Source organism: Crocodylus porosus, unplaced genomic scaffold (genome assembly GCF_001723895.1).
Source record: "Crocodylus porosus isolate Cpor-Errol unplaced genomic scaffold, CroPor_comp1, whole genome shotgun sequence".
Lineage (NCBI taxonomy): Eukaryota > Metazoa > Chordata > Crocodylia > Crocodylidae > Crocodylus > Crocodylus porosus.
The window spans coordinates 104,821,178-104,834,691 of NW_017728943.1; the positions used below are offsets into that span (position 1 = coordinate 104,821,178).

Consider the following 13,514-nt stretch of genomic DNA (forward strand, 5'->3'; position numbering starts at 1 on the left):
ATTTTTCATTTGGTAGAATGAAAGTTTCTCTTATCTGCACCACTAAAAATAATGTTATAAGGTACAGCTGCTTCTTAAAAATTCAACACAACAAATGTAAAATACTGTTTCATCAAAATGATAATGTTTTGTAGGAATTTGCTTAAGAAACTGTCAGAAAAAAATTCAAGCAATTCAAAATCAAAATGAAGTACTTAATTTCGGTTTTCTAATTTCATTTCCTTCCAACTATTTCATTTATGTGCATAAAATATGGATGTAAGATATAGCCCCATGTACTGCACTTCACTATATTTTCAAGTGGTTCATTTACTTAATCAGGTTAGCACGGGTATAAGAACAGAACTGGGCCTTTAATTATGCTCTTCACCCTTTGTCTTCCAAAGCACATCAAGGTTCTGAGGCTTCTTCATGACCAAATGATTGCAGCTGTCCTATGCAGTAGTTGGAGACAGATCCGTTTGTCATCCGAACTGGGGTCAAGCAAGGATATGTCATCTCCCCAGTTCTGTTCACCATTTTTTTAAAAGTCATCTTGGTTCTCATTAAGGACCACCTTCTTTCTGGAACTGACATAGAATAGTGAATGAATGGAGGGCTCTTCAATCTGGGATGTTTTCGATCAAAGACTGAAGTACTCAAGACAACAATCCTTGATTTTCATGCTGACTTTGCCATATTTGAGCACACTGAGCAAGGCCTACAGACTGTACTGGGTCTTTTCAGAGAAGCCTACCAAACTTTGGGCCTCTCTGTCTCTACGGGGAAAAGACTGAAGTGTTCTATCAGCTTGTCCCAGGCCATGAATTTGACCCCCTCCCACCCTGGATTACCACTGAGGGAAAAACCCTGGAGGAAGTCAAGCATTTCTCCCAACTCAGTAGCCACCTCTCTCAGACAGTGAATGCTGATGAGGAGATCCAGCACAGGACCCAGTACATAAGTGTCTCCATTGGGAAATTGCTCACCATGTCTTTATTCATTGTGATATCTGGAAAGGCACCAAGATCCAGGTCTACAATGCAGTTATCATCCCTACCCTCCTCTACAGATGTGAAACTTGGGTGAGCTACCATCATCTTCTCAAGATCCTGGAGAGGTATCACCAATGACTCCTCTGGAAAATCCTCCATATCAAATAGGAACATTGCTGCACAAATGCTAGCATCCTTGCTGAAGCCAATGTTACCAGAATTGAACCAGTAATCCTCAAGCACCAATTTCACTGAACCAGACATTGTGTGAAGATGCCCAGTTCTCAAACAAGTGCTCTACTCCTATCTCAGTAACAGTCTGAGATCTCACAGTGGCCAAAGGAAATTCTAAAAGGACACACTGATGTCCTATCTCAAGGAAATGGATGTTGACATCCAGAAGTAGGAAGAGCTGCCTGCCAAGCCTCTCCAATAGTTCTATAACCTCAAGCAAGCAGCAGCCTGTTTTGAAATAAAGCATCTTACCCTCAAAGCAGAAAAGAGAGAACTGAGAAAGGAAAATTGGTAAATCCTAACCTATGACCTATTCTCCCCTGCAGAAAGACCTGCAACTTCTGTGGATGGGGCTGTGGCTCAAGGATTGGACTCTTACGGCACCTAAGACCCATCAAGGAGCCATTGTAGAGATCATCCTCGCATTGAAGGATTGCTGCTACTGCCACCACTAACTGGCACAGCTTTGACTTCAATGAAAGTATGATTATTTGAACCAGTCTGGGATCTGACCCAACTGATTTGTTTGCTTTAAGTCATGTTTTTATCTATCTTGCTCTCAACATTTGATGAATGACTGGACAGGGGATTGTATTTATTCAATTGCTTAATCAAGGTGCAATCTGATATTATACCATTAGGTGTCACTCTGGACCATAGAAACAGGAATCAAGAACCTAAAATAATCTTTAATGCACATTCAATAAAAAATTATCAAAAAGTGGGACAAATTGTCAAAGACCGGATCCAAGGTTATGCTAAAAAATGCGCATGTGCTGTTTCTACACAGACACCTATGGCACCAATACTCCTTTTGCATGAAAACACAGTGGCACAAAAAAATAATGTGGGTAGAGGTTGGACATCAAGCTATAAAAATTTGCCCCTGTGATTTTTGTGTAGGAAGGAGCATTATTAATGTAAGTGGTCTCATTCCAGACTGATAGCTGACTGAGAAGTCATAAAAAAGGGAGGGGATTGCCTTCTGCATTGCAGTGCACTTCTGGGCTTGGGTGCCAGACTCAGGTGAAATAAGGTAAAGATGCCCACTGCAGAATAGCAAACCATCTGATTAACTGCTTTCTTTTTTCTGAATTTTGCTTACTTTAATCTTCCTTTTCTTTCTGCTGGTCATGGCAAATTACTTACCAATGAAACAATTCCACTTTTTGTATTTGCCTCAGAAGTTACTTTAATCAGACCTTGATAGGAAAAGGTGCATGCTCATATGCTTCTAAGGATGATCCTATTGTCACTGAAGTCAATGGCAGTTCTGCTGTTTATTTCAAGTAATAGTAGGTCCTGAACACCTTATATTTGGTCCTTCTCATGATATATTTCCACTTTCTGGACTGAAGTAAAAGGTTTGCAAAGAGCTAAAAAACTGCCATTTTAAAACAGAGTGCAGTAACTCAAAACAGATTCCAGACCTCCTGCTGATTTGGATATGTCACAGACACCAGCTGTGGATTTTTATTAGGCCAGGATTTTTAACCTAAAGAGAAAAACCTATTTCTGATGATGAATTTTTCTTTCACTATTATCACATGATTCCCATTAAATCAAATTCATTTCACAAACTGTTCAAGGTGGGGTATCTTTGAAGTACCTTGTAATCTAATTGAGTTTATTTAATTTTAGACAGACTGTCTGATGTGCCTCAGCAAGAAAGAGCTGGATTAACTTCTGCCTGCTTAAAATGAAACAAGAGGATTATAAACCATAGGGATTATTATGGGCTCAGCTCTGAGATAGCAGAGTGATTGTTAATCTCTCAGACACAGCTCTCTGTACTAAAGGCAGACATTACCAAAGAAATTAGTATGCAATTTATATAGCTAACAATCTCATTAACCACATTCATAAAACCCAGTGTGCTGACAGACTATAAAACCCAACACTGGAACTAGCAGGCCTTCTCTGGAGACACAATCCCAGAAGATTGTGGGTTACTCAGGAAATAGCTAGTCCTCTCTTTTCAGCATCCTCCAAAGAGGAGCACATGGAACAGGATCTTGTGGGCTAGTATTGCCACATGCTATCATTCTGTAGAAAGAGTTTATAATCTGCCCTAGAAAGGTTAAGTGACTTGTCCAAAGTCACACGACAAATCTGTGCCAGAGTTCGGATTAGTTTTAACATGGTGCATCTACATGTGGAATTAATGTACAGTAATGTTACTGCTCAGTAAAATAAGGTGCAGTAAATTGTGACCAGGAATACACCTACACGTGTTCCTGTAGGGTGCAGATTTGTGCCCAAGGGAGGCAGCCCAGAACAAGGCTGCCCCTGCCCTGCTTCGGCCCCTGCAGCAGCCAGGGGGAGTTCCAGGCCCCCCTAGGTGCCAGCATAGGGACTGGTGGGGGGCATAGGGGCCACTCCCTATTTGCAAGGGACCAAGAGAGCTGTGCTGGCTTCAGGGGCAGCTGTCTCCTGGCCCCATGCACATTGGGACACCAAGAGAGCTGTGTCAGCTGCAAGGGCAGCTGTCTTCCAGCCTCACACACATCAGGACCCATCCCAAAGTGCACAGAGCCAGGAGACAGCTGCTCCTGTAGCCAGCACAGCTCCCATCACACCAGGGCTCAGCCAGGCAGCAACAGCCCCTGCAGCCTGGGCTGACTGGGACCAGAATTGCTCCTGATCAACTTCTACACCTGCACTACTACACATTACCTAATATGCCATTTAACTAGTACCTGTATGTGTTGGGACTAGCAAACGGTGCATTGCATTAATTTAGTGTTCAGTAAATCCAGCACACGTGTAGATGGTGACACTTTACTGCGCATGATCTTAGTCTAATGCACAGTAAAGTATCTCATGTAGATACGCCCACAGTTTCTGAGTCACAGTCCAGTGACTAGATCACAGACCATGTGGGTTGGAGAGCATTCTTCTGGGTGAAGGGAAGTGGTATTTCAAACCAAGATGGCGTCTTTTCCATGGTGACATCTGCAGGGCCTTAAATCTCTCAAATTCATCATCAGCCTTCCCCCAAGGGCAGGCTTCTGCTCTGCATGCTGGAAGGCTACTACAGGAGCCTTCATTTTGGCTCTACTATAATTCCCAAAGCCTTTGCTTTGACTCAGCCAGCTTCTTTTCTGGGTTCTCCCAGCATGTACATAATTGTCTGGTGCTATACCTTTGACAGCCTCAGAGAAGGAGAAGAGTGCTCCTCACTCTGTGGCCAGATTGGCCCATCCTCACCTTGTCACTCCTTATCTGGGGGTCATTAGAAGGGAACACTATTATTCTTTCTGACCGGTATTATTCTCTCCCCCAACAGCCTGCTGAATTTTCATCCAGGGGCTGGCTAAAATCCAATCGAAAATCTCTGTGGTAATAAAGTACTGCATGCCACTTCATGTACACCTTCACTTAGATGACAAAGAAGTAAAGTAGCCTCCGTAATGTACAGGGTGTATAACACGTAAGAAAGAGCTTCTGTTGCAACTATAATCTGGTGTTCTGGGAGGAGTGAATTATACAGACTTCTAGCAAGGAGATTCTTGAATGGAATATGCTTATTATCATACTTGCTAAGTATGCACAGCACAGCCAGCTTGTCCAAGTTTGCTCTAGGAAGAACTTTACAGGATTCACACAAGACTTCGCTTGCACATCAGCAGGTCTGACTGTCTAATGTAAAACACATCACTGTGGGAATAAGGTGAAATGTTTCTTCAGACATGTACCTGCCCATGTGTGCATGCACACAAACACATAGGTTTTTGCAACTGTGCCTGTATTTGTACTTCATCTGCACTGCAGCTGGTATGTCAGTGTTATTTTACAAGCAATTAAAACATCCATGGGGGTAGCTGCTAGCTAAGGTTTCAGACCCTTGCTAACAGATGGCAAATGTTCTTCTTGGTAACAATGAGGATAGCAGCTGCCTCTGGGGATAGAGACTGGACAAAACTTGATCCATAAACTGAGATGGACAGCTAGTATTAAAGCCTCTAGTGTGCTCAATGAGATCAAAATATATAGTAATGTCCCTCATGAGGTCCAAGAGGGGAATCTAAACCTGATTACTCTATACTGTTGCTTAGACATTAACCTAATATCGTTTCTGGTGAAGTCTGGAAAGGAAGAACATGTTTTCACAGTATTCTGGGAGATTGTTTCTTCCTAATTAGGGAAAGAAGAACCTTGGGGGGGAAATTCACATTTACACAGATGGGAGAGGAAACATTCCAGTGCTTGTCATCTTGGGGGACCAGGATGGGTGAATGCAAATTACCTGATGAGTCTTTTAGCTCAAAGGAGGCTGAGAGAAGTAATGGTCTGTGCTACTTTCATCCAAGTCTAGCTAAAAGTTGCTGCAAACAGCATAAACATAAGAGAGCTGTAGTGACTGCAGAAGATTGGCAAGAGGTAGCATGCCTGTTGATGCCAGAGTTACTACAGTTATGACAGGAAAATAGAAAACCTAAGAGTCTTGGCTGGGTGTGTCAACCATTAGATCGGAGCAGGGAAAGCATATATCAGTGCAGGTACGGTAAGGACCAGCTCAAACTGATATCAAAACTTGACTTGAATATATTTTAGGTTCCAAAATGTCCAATTAATTATTTAAACAGATGTCAGGTAGCTCTTGCACTTCTTGTTTTTAGTTCCTGTCTCACACTATTTCATTCTGTCACTTGCCATGCCAGTGACTCTGAAGTGCTTTTCTGGTATCTAGATATGGAAACATTTTAGGCCTGAGACTGCATCCTTAAGCTCCAGCTTAATGAATGATTTGTACCTAGCAGCTCACCAGAATTTGGCTTGGATGAGCCAGGATCATTTAAGTGATACCATCCAAAAAGTTAATAGTCACCTGCAGTTCCAATGGACCCCAGAATCAGGGGCAAATACTTGTTTATCATTTAATTGGCAACCTTTTGCTTCAGGCATTCTGGCAGCTAGTCAAGTCATTTAAGCTATTTAGTCCAACCCTAGCTTAAGAGGTTACAGCTGTCCAGAGAGACCAGTGGGTTATTGTATTTCAATCCATAAAACCAGAGCTGCAGCAATCCTAGCAACTGTATTGATGCGGTCCTTATACCACAGGGGTATAAGGCCAGTTGTCCAAAGCACGGCAAACTATTTAAAACACAATGAGTTGAATTCAGAACTGGATTAAAGGGTCCCAGCTCCAGTATGTTTCATGGAGCTACCTCCATTTAAGTCAGCAGTGAATCAGAAATATTCTTACTCAAGTAGAAATTTTGTGAGAGAATGACTGACATTTCAGCAGCAGTTCCTGAGCCATGGAAGAGCAATTTGTCCAGGGCAGACTGAAGATACCAGTCTTCTGCTGTAAAGGCTATGAATTTTTTACATTCTGGTTGGTAAAGGACAACTGGAATAGCATACTCAAATTGTATGATCAGGCAGATCCCTGGGATTACCATCAGTAGCTACATAACTTCTGCAGAATGAAGCAGATTTTAATGGAGACATGTGAGAAGCTTGCCCCAGTCCTTCAATTCCAAAACATTCAAACTAAGGAAGCAGGCAACTCCTGTCACTTGGAAACTGGCTTCCAACCCTTATAGCTCCATGGATAAATAATTTGGTGTTGGCATCAGCACACAATAGAAGTTTATGAGTCAGCTGGTGTTATGACTTGCTCAAGAGGGAGAAGTATATACAGTGTGACTGAAACAGTGGCTGGATTTGAGGGAATTGGCTTCCCAAAGTGGTCTGGTGTCACCCAGACACCTATAGGGATGGCACAGAGGAACAAGAATAAGCCTGTCAGAAAGACTAAGTGAATATGAAAACTGCAAATGGTACTACTCCATTATTCTGCTGGACTGAATGGATTACAGAGACAAGTTATTGAGCACCAGTTTGGGATGCACTGGCAAGGTCCATTGCTCCAAGGTGCTAAAAATATCTGAAGCAGAATTCCATCCATTTAATGTATGAAGCCACACAACTGCTGGTTTTGGCACTTACATATAGTTTTGGATTATATTTTGCCTGGTAGTGAAATAGAATTGTTCTGCATGCCTGCTAGTAGCAAAATGGGCAAGGAGGAGGAGCATGCCAAGTTTTGGCCCCAAAGCCTAGTGGTTAGGACATCTGGCCAGGCAGTAGGAAACCCAAATTTTAGGTCCCCCTCACTCAATAGACATTTGGACCTGCATCTCATGCTCCCTAGCAAAGTGCTCTAACTACAGGTCACAAATTAAGCATATTACAGACCTTGTTCTAGCCCACCTTTTGAAGCTGACCAACTGTGTTTTGCATTTACTGTTCATCAGATAAAATGGACAGAGAGCAGCGGAGATGTTTCTTCCGCATTAGGAATGAAGACCCAGGCTAAAACCTAGGGAGCTTGCCCATCCAAGACAGGATACTTACTTCCCTCTGAGGCACACTTCCTCGTGGCCTCCTTTTGGCCCCACATCTCTCTCCCTTTTAACTACTCATGGACGATGGCTCCAAAGAGCACTGAAAAGGCACCTGGGCAATACCTAGCCTGTGGCTTTGTTCTTAAACCACTTTGTAGGTTCAAATCTGCCCTTGGGAGAAGGTGACCTAGAACCTCAGCCTCCTGCTTCCTGAGTGAATGCCAGTAGTGGAACTGCAGGTGTGTGAGTAGGGTACTAGCCCTGGGCAGTGCCTAAGGGGGATGCTAAGAGAGGCAGGGACAGGACTCTCCCTACTTCCCCCCTGCTATACTTTGCACTTTCACTGCAGTGGCTCTAGCAGTCAAGGCAGAGGAGTAGCCATAAATAGATCCAAGATTGTGGAGGCAGGGGTGCAGCCACACATATGCACGGTGAAGACAGCTCATTGTACATGTGCCACCCAGCTGAAAGGGAAGTGGCTGCAGCCTCTCACTGTGATCCTGGATGCCAGTGAAGGGTCTGCCCAGAGTCCCTGCTGTCAAGGAGCTCCAAAGCCTGCTGCTTTTTGCGCTCTCTCTCCACCCCCTCCCCCACCAAGCTGAATTCAGCAGCAGAAACTCGAGGAGACGGGAGAAGCAGCAGTGGCACAGAGCCTTAGGAACAGCATGAAAACAAGGGCTACACAATGCTCCTGGCTGCGCTCCCCTCCTTTCTCCTCCTGTTGAATTCAGAGAGTAGAAAAGAAGGGAAGACCAAAGAGGAACAGGGACTCTGGGCAGAGCATCTCTTCTCCCCCCTCCCCCACAGCCAGTGGTGAGCTTATAGAGCTGGCAACAGATGCAGAGCTCTCCACAGGAGCTGCAATGGTGTGTGCATGAGCTCTGAGAGCTCACTGAACATGCAGCAAACAACCAAAGGGGCGTACAACCATGCTTCCAGACCACCCTTGGATCCATCCTGGGCGGAGCTGCAAGGTTGGTGCTGGCCTCTCTTGCAGGGAAGCCAGTGCTGTGGAGGGAGGTGCTGGTGCAGCTTTTAAATAGTTGTCTCCATGCAGTCTGGTATCATTGACCCTTGCAGCAGCCACTTGCCCTGGGCACAAGCTGTGTCAGCTATGCCTCTGGTGAGTGTCTTAATCATGAGGCTCTTGGGCTGAAACATGACTATTGCCTCATCCTCTCCTTTTCTGCTTCTGGGAAATAAGTGCACAGGAGTGCATAAGTGCCAAAAATGAAAACAAAACAAAAACCTCAGTCCCTGGAAAAATCATGGAGCAGTTCCTCAAGGAATCCATTTCTAAGCACTTGGAGGAGGAGAATGTGATTAGGAACAGTCAGCATGGATTCACCAGGGTCAAGTCATGCCTGACCAACCTGATTGCCTTCTGTGATGAGATGACTGGCCCTATGGATGCGGGGAGACCAGTGGATGTGATGTATCTTGATTTTAGCAAGGCTTTTGATACAGTCTCCCACAACATTCTCACAGGCAAGCAAAGGAAGTACAAGCTGGATGAATGTACTGTAAGGTGAATAGAAAACTGTCTGGAACATCAGGCTCAGAGGGTAGTAATCAATGGTTCAATGTCTAGCTGGTAGCTAGTATCACATGGAGTGCCCCAGGGGTTGGTTCTGGTGCCAGTTTTGTTCAATGTCTTCATCAGCAACCTAGAACATGGCACAGAGTGCACCCTCAGCAAGTTTGCAGGTGACACCAAGCTGGGGGGAGCAGTAGATACTAGGGGTGTGCAAAACTCACCGTATTCAATTCGGATTCAGCCCAAATCAGAGACAGTGATTCGATTTGTTGATTTGGATCACTGTCTCCAATTCAATTCGGCCAAATCCAAAACTTAGGATTCCATGCTGATTTGGAGAATCAGCAATTCAGCCATAGATGCAGCTTTAAATGTTTTTTCTACATACCTTGAGGTACCTGGCATGGCTCGTGAACTCTGTGATACTGGGACAGATGGAGCATCCCACAGGAGCGCAGGGAACCCCTTATGTGCTCAGCGGTGAACCCAGAAGTAGACCAGAAGTACTTCTGGACTGGGGCTTCTGGTTCACTTCTGGGTCTGCTGCCAAGCATGCTGGGGAGCCTCCTGTGCTCCTGCAGGATGTTCCCTCCACTCCACCATCACAGCATTCATGAGCCTCCTGGTACCTTGAGGTATGTAGAAAAAACATTTAAAGCTGTGTCTATGTCCAAATCACCTAATCTTTCTGAATCTCTCTGAATTGATTTGGAGGGTTTCAATTCGATTCAGAGAGATTACAGGGTCTCCTGATTCAATTCAGATGTGGAGATTCAGCCATCAAAACTGGCTGACTCTCCACTGAATTGAGTCAGGGACTGAAGCTTCACACAGCCCAAGTAGATATGCTAGAGGGTAGAGCTAGGATTCAGACAAATTGGAGGATTGGGCCAAAAGAAATCTCCTGAGGTTCCATAAGGACAAGTGCAAAGTTCTGCACTTAAAACAGAATAATCCCATGCACTGGTACAGACTGGGGGCTAACTGGCTGGGCAGCAGCTCTACAGAAAAGGAACTGGGGGTTATAGTGGACAATAAGCTGAATATGAGCCAGTAGTGTGCCCTTATTGCCAAGAAGACCAACAGCATACTGGGCTGAAATGGTAGGTGTGTTGCCAGCAGGTCAGAGAAAGTGATTATTCCCCTCCATTCAACACTGGTGAGGCTGCACATCTGGAGTACTATGTTCAGTTTGGGGCCCCCCACCGCAGAAAGGATGTGGACAAGTTGGAGAGAGTCCAGAGGAGGACAACAAAAATGGTGAGAGGGCTGAGGGACATGACTTATGTGGAGAGGCTGAGAGAACTGGGTTTATATAGTCTAGAGAAGGGAAGACTGAGAAGGGATTTAACTACCTGAAGTGGGGTTCAAAAGAGGATGGAGCTAGACTGTTCTCAGTGGCGGCAGATGGCAGATGCTGCTCAAGTTGCAGCAAACAAAGTTTAGGTTAGATATTAGGAAGAATTTTCTCACTAGGAAGGTCGTAAAACACTGGAACAGGTTACCCAGAGAGGTTGTGGAATCTCCATCCTTGGAGGTTTTTAAGACCCAGCTAGACAAAGCTTTGGGTGGGATGATCTAGTTGGGGCTGGTCCTGCTTTGAGCAGGGGGTTGGACTAGATGACCTCCTGAGGTCCCTTTCAACCCTAATTTTCTCTGATTCTCTGATTCTACAACACAGCAGTTGGAACACAACAATTGCAGAATTCTGGTGTTTTACACATTGATGCTAGAGGTGGTGCTAGAGTTGGTAGTTGGGGCCCGCTGCCTGGGAGCCATCATAAAAAGGATCCATTCAAAGAGCATTTAGTCCTGGTCCTTACTCCTTTGTTCATGTTCAAGAGAAGTAGCAAGCATCTAATATTCCCCATCCCTCCCTTGGGTTGCCCTTCTTCAATGTTTTTCTTGCCTTACAAGAAAATGCCAGAAAACATTTAATCTTTGGGCCACTTCCTCTTTCTGCACTGATAAAAACCCTTGTCTACAAGAGTCCTCTACTCCTGCCTCAGAGCAGTTATGGTGAAAGGGCCTGTCAAGGAAACAACAAAATGTCTTGTTTTCCCCCCTGGAACAAAATGAAAGAAACCTTGCCACGCTACTTTTTACATCTCTGCAGGGCCAAATATAATACTTTTTACCCTGTTATGTTCTTTACTTCATCATTTCAGAAGCTACCTCCTTGAACTGATATCTCTTAAGACAGACCACAGTAAGAGTGTCTAATTTAATTTAATTCTAAAATGAAATAAAGTTTTTGATACCTAGTTTGAGAGTTGGGTCATTCAGACTAGGCGTCTATTACCAATATTAGTTTCAATATTGTTCAGGCCAGGGAAGTCTTGGAAAATATAAGCCTTATTAACATCTCAGCACAGAAAAAAGAACAAATACTCCAGCCTATTGATGAAATTCCATTTCTTAGGCAAAGGAGGTGTTTCATTTACTGGTGACTGAATAGTATCAGGGAATAGAGAGGCTAGATAGTAGGGGTGTGCAAAGCTTCAGTCTCTGATTCGATTCAGAGAAGATTCAGCCCAATTCAGAGGCCAAACCACTGAATCCAAATTGAATCAAGAGGGGAAAAAACCCGCCAAATTGATTCAGAGCCTCCAAATTGATTTGGTAAAGATTTGGAAAAGATTTGGTGATTCAGAGATTCAGAAGGCAGTCTTTCAGGGGAACAGTAACTGAGAAGAGGGAGGGGAAGCAGTTGGGGGGAAGATTAACATCTGTACCTAGCCAGTGACTGTGATCTTTCCCTGAGCCCCCTTCCAACCACCATGCTCTGGGGGAGGGACGTAGAAACAACATATAAGCCTCTGTCTGCAGCCTTTCTGTCCCTTTTGTGAACTGTTTATGCCTGAGAAACAGTATCTGAAAAGGACTGTACTGGCTTGGCTTCCTAGTCAATCTCTGCTAGTTTCTGTTCTTGGAAAGGATCAGATATAGCTTATTAATTACCCTTGCCTAGAATCCCTCCACTTATCCCCATCCAATCCATTTCTTTCAACTTATTCTTTCCCCAAAAACCTCTTATTTGCTTTTGTCCCTGTCCCTCCACCCACACACACACTTTTTAAAAAGAAAGCTGTGTTTTCCCTGGCAGTGTGATTCATCACTGTGCAGTAAAGCACATACATTACACACACTCACACACATACACAGAGAAGAAGAGGAGGTATTAATATTATTAATTATTCACACATATGGTAAACACAACACAGAAGAAGTCAGACACATACAGTAGTAAGAGAAGAAGAGATATTAGTTAGTTAGTTACACACAAAGACAGAAGAGATATTACAGCTGCACGCACACACAGACAGATTTTCCAGCACAGGGAAGATCAATATGAAGCATGCTGGAAAGACAGGTGCCAGGTCTTCTGCCAGGGGAGGGAAAGGGGCTAGATGGGGTAGGAGGAGAACTAGAGCTGCAAGCCCCAAAAAATTATAGATGTATCCTCTTTCCTGGCAGTGATTAATCTTCTGTTGCCAGTGGGAGCAAGGAGGTTGGAGCAGTACCTGTCCCTGCACCTGCACCACCACCCCAACACCAGAAATAGCCACCAGCTGCAGAATGACAGTCTCCTCCACCCCAATTTCATCTCCCAGCATGAGCCTCCAAGTGCCAGAGGAGGAGCTGGATCTAGAAGCAAGGGACCTGAGCACCCTAGCAAAAGAAATTCTGGGGAATGAGGGGGAATATGAATTTTGATCCACACTCCTCAAAGTTCCCCTAAGCCAGACCTCCTTCTCTGGAAAGCACCTCAGAGGAGGTTGAGGTTGTGGAGGCAAAGTGGCTCAGATGAGTCAGCTTCTCCTGTTGTTGTGTCTCAGCCTGCTGAGGAGGGGGATAAGGCAGGATCCCCACCCTCAACCCAGAAGTGAGGGGTAGTGTAGTGTGGGAACATTTTGAGCTAGTAGATGATCCCAGGTTTTCTATCTGCCAGCACTGCCAAAGGCAGATCAGCCGGAGCAAGGAGGTGAAACACTTCACCACCACAGTGATGCTGCTGCATTTCAAGAGGTAGCACCCACTTGCCCTTCTTCCTCCTCATCCTAGCACCAGTGGGAGAATACCCAAAGATAAGCCCCCCTCTTTCTCCAAAGCCTCCATCCCCCCAAAGCAGAGGCAGGCCACCCTAGAGCAGTGGGGGAAAGCCGCAGACAAAAGGGGGTGCATTGCAAGGGTAAGAGAGGTCACCAAGAGCACTAAGGAGATGCTTGCTCTGGATGGTCAGCTCTTCTCCTTAGGTGATCAGCCAGAGTTCAGGCAGTTCATGGCACTCATCCTACCAAGTGCTTACACGCACCACCTTTAGCAGGATTCATAGATTCATAGATGCTAGGGTCGGAAGGGACCTCAATAGATCATCGAGTCCGACCCCCTGCATAAGCAGGAAAGAGTGCT

The 13,514-nt window shown here is 44.8% G+C and overlaps 1 long non-coding RNA gene across 1 annotated transcript in view; it reads right to left on the bottom strand.

The window, feature by feature from the left end:
• Positions 1-961: 961 nt before the first annotated feature.
• LOC109320038 overlaps positions 962-13,514 on the bottom strand; it is a 19,412-nt gene continuing 6,859 nt past the window's right edge. The window contains exons 2-3 of the long non-coding RNA XR_002103704.1: positions 11,992-11,994; positions 962-1,045 (exon numbers count right to left, since the gene is read on the bottom strand). This is a non-coding gene — a long non-coding RNA (uncharacterized LOC109320038). The remainder of the gene's footprint in view (positions 1,046-11,991; positions 11,995-13,514) is intronic.